This window comes from Hibiscus syriacus, unplaced genomic scaffold (genome assembly GCF_006381635.1).
Source record: "Hibiscus syriacus cultivar Baekdansim isolate YM2019G1 unplaced genomic scaffold, ASM638163v2 tig00112507_pilon, whole genome shotgun sequence".
Taxonomy (NCBI): Eukaryota; Viridiplantae; Streptophyta; class Magnoliopsida; order Malvales; family Malvaceae; genus Hibiscus; species Hibiscus syriacus.
Window position 1 is genome coordinate 1,445,460 of NW_024063351.1, and position 7,708 is coordinate 1,453,167.

Consider the following 7,708-nt stretch of genomic DNA (forward strand, 5'->3'; position numbering starts at 1 on the left):
GTAATTCATTTGTTATGTATCTGAGATATTATTCTATCGATTCGATACAAAGTTTCATGTTTAAGTTTTCGTTTCTAACGTAAATTCATTTGTTATGTATCTGAGATATTATTGGACGTGGAATTCAAGTTCAAAGGTGATCAAACAGAGTTTAATTGATCGATTGATGTTGCTAAAAAATTGAGGTAATACTTTACTACACTATGTATGCTTTACAGTACATGTTGGTAATTGATTGATGTATGATTTAAAATTTTTGGTCTAGTAAATCCCAATGAATATTCTTAAATTCGTACTGAAAATGGAAAAAGGATATGAAATTGGTTAAGACTCGATCGAATTGTTTAGAAACTGAAGGACCAATAAGAAATAATTTCAAAGTTGGTGATTAAGTTATAAAGGAACTAACCTCATGATCTATAAACTATGGTAATGTTTTTGAAAGGTTAAATGCCGAAAATATTTGGATAAAAAATTACAAAAATACCCTTGTGCAATAAAAAGACCATGATTGTCCCTGAAAGTAGGAAATAACCCTGAAACACCATTCTTTATCCATATTAAACTACATATGCACTTGTTAAATGCTTGGTTTGAATAGAAAACTTATGATATTTGATTTTAACCTTTGTGATGACAAAAGAACTAGAATTTTGATTCTTAAATAAACGTTTGAAGAGTAATTTCTTGGAAGTAATGCCACTGATAGAATTGAATGAAATGATGAAAATAACCTTAAAGTGTAAAACGAAATAAGGATGAACATGATAGTGAAAATGATTTGAAGGCTCATATTATGATCCTTTTGAAATTTAGAATCACCGTTTGAATTTCTAATATGTTTGAATAACCCCGAAAATAAATTTCTACCTATGGTATGGAACAATATGTTGATCTCTTGGTTTTGAAGAATCATCGAAAGACTAGATTACTGAAAGTACAACTCGTCATTGAATCCTTTTAAATGATTTCATAATCCTTGAGTTTTAAAATAACCAATATGCCCTTGGACCCCACATTTTCCAAAATACCCTTGAGCCTCAAAATGACCAGATAAACCCGAGTACTGTAACGACACATATGCCCTCATGATATGGAGAAATGAAATGTTTGTGGACAAGGTATGAAAGTACCAGTGAAGCATTAAATATTGTAACGACCCCTAAAGGATTATGGAGACGACCAAACACATCAGTCACTTTGGACTGCAATACAGAATAATAATAAATATCACCGAAATACTAGTTCAGTTATTCAAGATTTGTTCAAAGATGACTCCGAAGGTGATCTGTTCAATTAGTGCAGTCAGCGTTAAAAAGTAAATGTTCGTAAGTATCTCGATTTGAATGATTGACAAGTATCACAGTGTTAGGATTTGTTAGTTCAAGTTGACCCAATATCCTAAATCGACATGAATCTTGAATTTCGTAAATCATTGTTTCTCCCTTATTGGACTAAGTTACTAAGAATCTGCAGTAATCAAAATGTTTGAAATGCCCCTTATAGTCTGAATGTTGGAATCATGACTGTTATATTTGAATCTCAATAATTATAACGTAAGGTTCCAAAATACCTTTATGATGCACCCAAAATCATAAATGGTTCCAAAGTATGAGTTTCCAAATGTCTGATTTGATTTGTTAATAGTCGAACCCTTCTAATAGGGATCTTGTTAACGAAATCTGATCAATATACAAAAGTTTTGTGTATACATTCCTGATAACTACCAAGTGCCTTCGGGAATATATTTGAATTCTCTAGTGTGTTCTTCATATACGTAAATTTTTCTTCCTGATTTTAAAAGTATGACTCTGGTATTTGAAATAAAAACATGGTTTATGATCTCTGGTTTTTGTTATATGGATTCTGATCTCTGATTTTTTTATCTCTGGTATCTGATATTGGATACATCTAGCTCTGATTATGATTATTTGTTTAACCTATTTTATATTAGGGTACTATCTGAGATCTGTTATGGAGTTCTGTAGGTTCAGCCCCGATCAGGCTGGTAAATCCTTACAGACCTAAGGCGACCCATGGGTGGGCTTCTGGGCTCAATGGGCCTAGTGGTAAGACCTTATGGACCCTATGACACTCCCATAGGGTGGCTCATTTGCTTTGTGCTTAGGGTAAGACGTTAAGGAACTGAAGGAACTCCCCTTTGGTGGTTCCAACGCTTCGACTAGGGTAAGTCCTTATGGACCCAAGGTACTCCCTTAAGTTGGTTCTTATGCTTAATAGTCATAGGGTAAGTATTTAAGGATGTAGTCCTGGGGAACTTAATTTGGAGTGTTTGGTTGGAGAGTATTACTGTGTTTTTAATAATAAGTATTACTGAAATAAAACTACTATTTTTTAAACTATGACTTCATTTACTTTTGTTTTGTAGAAACACACTAGAGAACTGTTTTCAACCTCCTGAATATGTTCCTCTGAACATTTCCTCTGAGCTGTAGCTTCTGTCTATTACTTAAAGAAAAAATAGTGGAACCTTACTCATCAAGGGAACATGTATATACTTGGATCATAATCAACTTTTATGCTTTGCATTTATCTGCTTGTCATATAGCATTTTATGGTAATTTTGCATTACTGAGCTTTCCTAAAGCTCACTCTGTTACTCACCATTTCAGGTTAGGAATAGATCATGCAGTTGTAAACATCAGTATGGAGTTCCTTCTGCGTACTTGCAGAGTACGGTATAATTAGGGGCTTATAGGTCATATTTTGTCTGTATATGAGAGTCAATTATTTGTTTTGATATTTCTTCTTATGGAATTTTGTTTTAACGTCTTATGAATTTTGTAATTATTCTGTAGTAGTTTTACAATTTTAAATTGTGGGCTGGCAGAGGAGGGATAGAGACATCGAGGCCTGTTTACAGAGGTTATACATGACAAGGTATTCTGCATATAGAGATTCTTAAGAGTTTTTATAGAAGGATATCAAGAAGGTATCCAACAGGTCATGGAGAAAAAGGAAGATTCTTCTAGACACAGCAAGACACACCAGGAAAAAATTCACTTGATGGCTGATAATTGGCATAAAAGGAGACGCAGGTGAGTTCTTCTCCAGCATATTGCAGATACAAGTTCAGAGCTTTGGTGGAGTGCGTTGGCTTGAAAGCACAAGCATGAACCATATCCTGAGTATTTTCCTGTATGAGGTGACTATCCTGAGTGTTTTCCTGTATTGAGAAGGTGAACTTTAAAGACTATGAACAAAATGGGAGTCTGCATTCATGGTGGTGAACCTTTTTCCTTCTTGAATTTCATGTTTGTCAGTTTCAGTTGTAGTTATCATCCATATGTATATATATATCATTTCAAGTGCACCCTTTTAATTCTGCTCTAACATTACAAAACGCAGAATTCAGTTCTGATTTTGTTTCAAGGGGTAAAAGCCAAATGGGCCTGTGATGATTTCTGTTAACATTTAAGAGTGTTCAATTTATTTCTGTTAACATCATTAGATTGTGTATATATATCTATTGATAAATGGACAACTAGCCATTTTCCTTTAATCTGCATTGTGATGCAAATGTTGAGTCTGCTTATTTGCACATTGCAACATTTACATTGATGTCAAGGGTATCAATTAGTTGCAACACGAGTATCCAGGTATGAAATTGCAACAGCAGGACGCTCCGATCGGAAGAGCCTCTTCGTCGATAAAAAAGTAAGGTGAGTGTAATGGCTGATCAGATTTCAGGGTTTTGTTCTTTATCCCGATCACATAAATAGCAGCCGCAGTCTTCTGCGCAAAGAAACTGAAGTCTTCTGCTCCCATGGTGATGGGAGTAGATGGACATTGTTTTCTCCAACCAGACTGTTACCTACTTTCTTGGCATGTTCATACAGTGCTTCATCGTGGCCATTACTGGAAGAAGAGAAGAAGAAGAAGAAGTAGAGAAGAGAGCATGATTTACCTCTTTGATCCTTTTTTTTAGGAAGGAAAGTCCTTCCATGGACAAGCTCCTAAATGTCCCAGTGAATGTCACAGATTCAGGGATTATATTTCCAGCTCGACCTCCCTCAATTGAACCAACTGTTACCAACTAAATCATTCAAAATGAAGCTTAGAATTCTTGGTCTTGATTGTTGCTCAAAGATTCATAATGCTGATCACTTGACCAGTAACATGGCATTACAAGCATATGCAGCCGGTGGACCGGTTTAAATGTATATCTTATATATACTTCGGGTGAATTACAATTTTCTAATGCTGTGGCAATTTCAGATTTTGGGAAAAACTAATGACAGATGGCTGGGATTTGATGTTTAAAAATAAGCTAACTTTCAAGCCGAGCCAATTCTAATCAGGACTAAATGATATGACAATGATCCATCAACCACCTTTGTTCCATATTTGGTGCTCAAGTGATATCTATCACTTGCCGCCTACTGATGTTGACTAAATCTATTATAGGAAACTGATAGTTCAGTGAGCAAGTTCTACAAGATTACCATCTCAAAAAGTTTATTCAAACATGGAAATAGAAAATTACCATGGCCTCAAGTGGATCTGTCTCTCTCGATACAATCTGTTGGAGAGCAAGGACGGCCGAGCAAGCTGCAACAATAGGGTCTTTGGCTAGATGAGGGCTTGATGCATGTGCTCCTCTTCCCTGAATCGTAGCTGAAAACAGTCCGACACCGGCAAGTATCGGACCTGGCCTTGATGCAATAGCACCTGTAGGTACTTGTGGCAAAACATGTATACTGAGGACTGCACTGATATCATGGAGGACACCATCTTGAAGCATATGGTAAGCACCAGCATAACCCTCTTCACCAGGTTGAAAGACTAATTTCACCATTCCCTTCAAGAAATTGTTGAAGCAATATAAAATTAGCCCATAAGAGGGAAAACAAAGTTTCTAAGATTTTTGCAGACAAGTACAAAGATCTGAAAAACATACCTTCAATAAATTTCTTTTGCTCTGAAGTAACTTGGCTGCTCCAAGTAGCATTGCCACATGGGAATCATGGCCACAAGCGTGCATCTTCCCTTCCACTTTACTCTTGTGCTTCCACTCCACTAACTCCTTCAAAATTATACGGTAATTCACATACAAGGTATAAGAAGTTTGTGTCTTTGAGATCTATAGCGCAGAGAGAGAGAGAGAGAGAGAGAGAGATGACCTGCAAAGGAAGGGCATCCATGTCTGCTCTGAGAGCGAAGGCTGGTTGTGCAGCGGTCCCAATAAAGGCTACCACGCCAGTCTTAGCAACAGGCCATTTATAGCTGATCCCAAGTGAGTCTAACTCGTTCCTGATGAGTTCGCTGGTCTTATATTCTTCAAATCCAAGCTCTGGGTTCTCGTGGATCTTCCTTCTTATCCCTCTCATCCACTCAAAAAACTCTGCCTGTTTTGCAGATTCCAACAACTCTTGACTGAACGGTTCCAATTCCGATCCACAAGGAGCCTCCAAAGCCAGGGCCTGGCTTATAAGTGTTGAAATTACAAAGCACAAGAAAAACTCCATTGAACTTACAAGGCCGAAGAATCGGTGCCCTCCTTAAATTTAACCAGAAACTATCTGTATATACGGTTAGGTTCAGTTTTTAAAATTTATTGGGTAAATTATATAATTGATCAAATTCAGTTTAAATTTTATACATTTTTTGTTGAATTTTAAAATTATAATATTTTTATTTTTATTTAATTAAAATGTGATATTAAAAATTAAAGATTGTTATTATTTTTAGATATAAGGGGTTCGAATACTAATGACAGTAGTAAGATGATTGATCAATTATTATTAAATTATTAAAAATATTTAAAACATATACTATTTTATAATCATCTTAACTTAATAAAAAAATTAACAATATTTATACTTCAAACGGATTACTGACACGTGATATAACAAATGTATAAAATTAAAAAAAAATTACATAAATATTCACAAATATTTGATAAAATTTTCGTTCTTGACATGAAATTCAAATTGGGTTTCGCATATTGTTTTTCTCTTCCATCAAAAGAATGGGACAAAGGTTTCAAAAACGAGGTATATAGGTATGGGAATCTATGTCATCCAAGCACTTGCAGACATGCTTTATGATATTGCAAACAGCTTCATTTTCTACACCAAGCAGCTCTTTTTTTTAACTACTTCAAATACCATTCAACTTTAAATGATGATTCGTTTATGTCATTAACGTTTTAATTTTTTTAATTTTAACACTAATGTTTATGTTTAACTGTAATAATGACACTCATTCATTAATTTATTAACAGAGCGATGACATGACATCTATATTTCGTGACGGCGATGACATGACTCTTTTATCCAAACGACGTCGCTTTGACAAGACCGTTTTTATGCTTAAAAAGCTCAAAACGATATTTTTTTGTTTATGAAAAAAATGATTTTCATGGAATTCAAACAATAGACCTTTAAAATTCAAAGTTATATACCCAACAACTAAACTAACTTGAACTTGTTAAACCTTAATAAAACTATTATAAATGTTAAATAACAGTTTGAATTTTTAGTTTTTATGAATATAAACTAATAATCTTCATCTCCTTCCTTTCTTCATCAATAAAACTCTACCAACGGTTTCAACGAGGGATGAGCAAACTCAAAGCCAAATAATAGCAGAAATTCTATCAAAGTTACAGCAAGAAAATAAAGAAGAAAATGATATCGCATGCCGCAAATCAAAGCAAGAAAATAATGGCAGTCTCCCCATTTGTTTGGTTTGAACAACCAAGTCGTAAGGGGCTACAATTTTCTTAGAAAACACGAATACTTCATCTTCATCCACGTTATTTAAGATCCTAATTTCACCCATCACAGAGCTGACGTTTCTAACCGTTTCAATGTTACCAGTGCCTAACAAGTCCCCTTGCGTTCTAATCATCGTTGCTCCTTCCCTAACTCTACTTAACGTTTCGCCAAGGTTCTTGCACTCACAAACAAAAGGGCGCCTAAAATTATGCCTGTTGATAAAATTCTCCTCGTCAGCTAAGGCTAAAACCTCTCTTTCGTCAATGTAATCGACGTCGACTCGTTCAAGTATATGGGCTTCAACGAATGGGTGACGCGGGAGCGAGCCATGATGGGGATCGAAACAGCGCGTTTTATTTGTTTGATAAGACCAGGATCCGACATGCGTGAAATGCCTCGGGGATTCGGTTCAGTGACGAGTAAACAACAGGCGCCTGCTTCTTCGGCGATTTTTTCCTGGTTGGGGCTTGAGACTTCGAGAATGGCTCCCCCACGGAGCATTTGTGTGAGGCCCACCTTGATCGAGATTAGGTTTTGCTTGTGGTCGGTGATGGCCTTGTTGTTATAGAGTGTTACAACTCCGTCTTCTGCCATGGCCGCAAGAATGCTTGTGGATTTGCTTCAATGGGATGGCACTACGGTTTCGTTAGTTTCAAGGATCTGGTAACGATGATTGGAGGGAACTATAAAGAAGGCTCGTTGGAGGTGTTTGGTTTGTTCGGGAAGTTTCATGAAGCATTTAAAGGCCGACCGTTTCAATTTTTCCATTGAAGAGAAAACGAAGCAGCATGAACAAAAGATAAAGAAGAAAATGAAAGAAAAGCGAGAAGGAAGCAAGCTTTTTCTTTTAAGAGAAAAATATGAATTTTAGGTTGTGATGTTAAAGATAATGGTGGAAAAATAGTGGCAGAACGGTTATGGATGGAGAAAGATATCGACGGTGAAGGTGGTAGTGATAAACATTT

The 7,708-nt window shown here is 35.9% G+C and overlaps 2 pseudogenes; both read right to left on the reverse strand.

The window, feature by feature from the left end:
• Positions 1-3,488: 3,488 nt before the first annotated feature.
• On the reverse strand, positions 3,489-5,521 carry LOC120181038 (annotated as a pseudogene).
• Positions 5,522-6,594: 1,073 nt separating this feature from the next.
• LOC120181061 lies at positions 6,595-7,337 on the reverse strand (annotated as a pseudogene).
• Between the last annotated feature and the right edge of the window lie 371 nt (positions 7,338-7,708).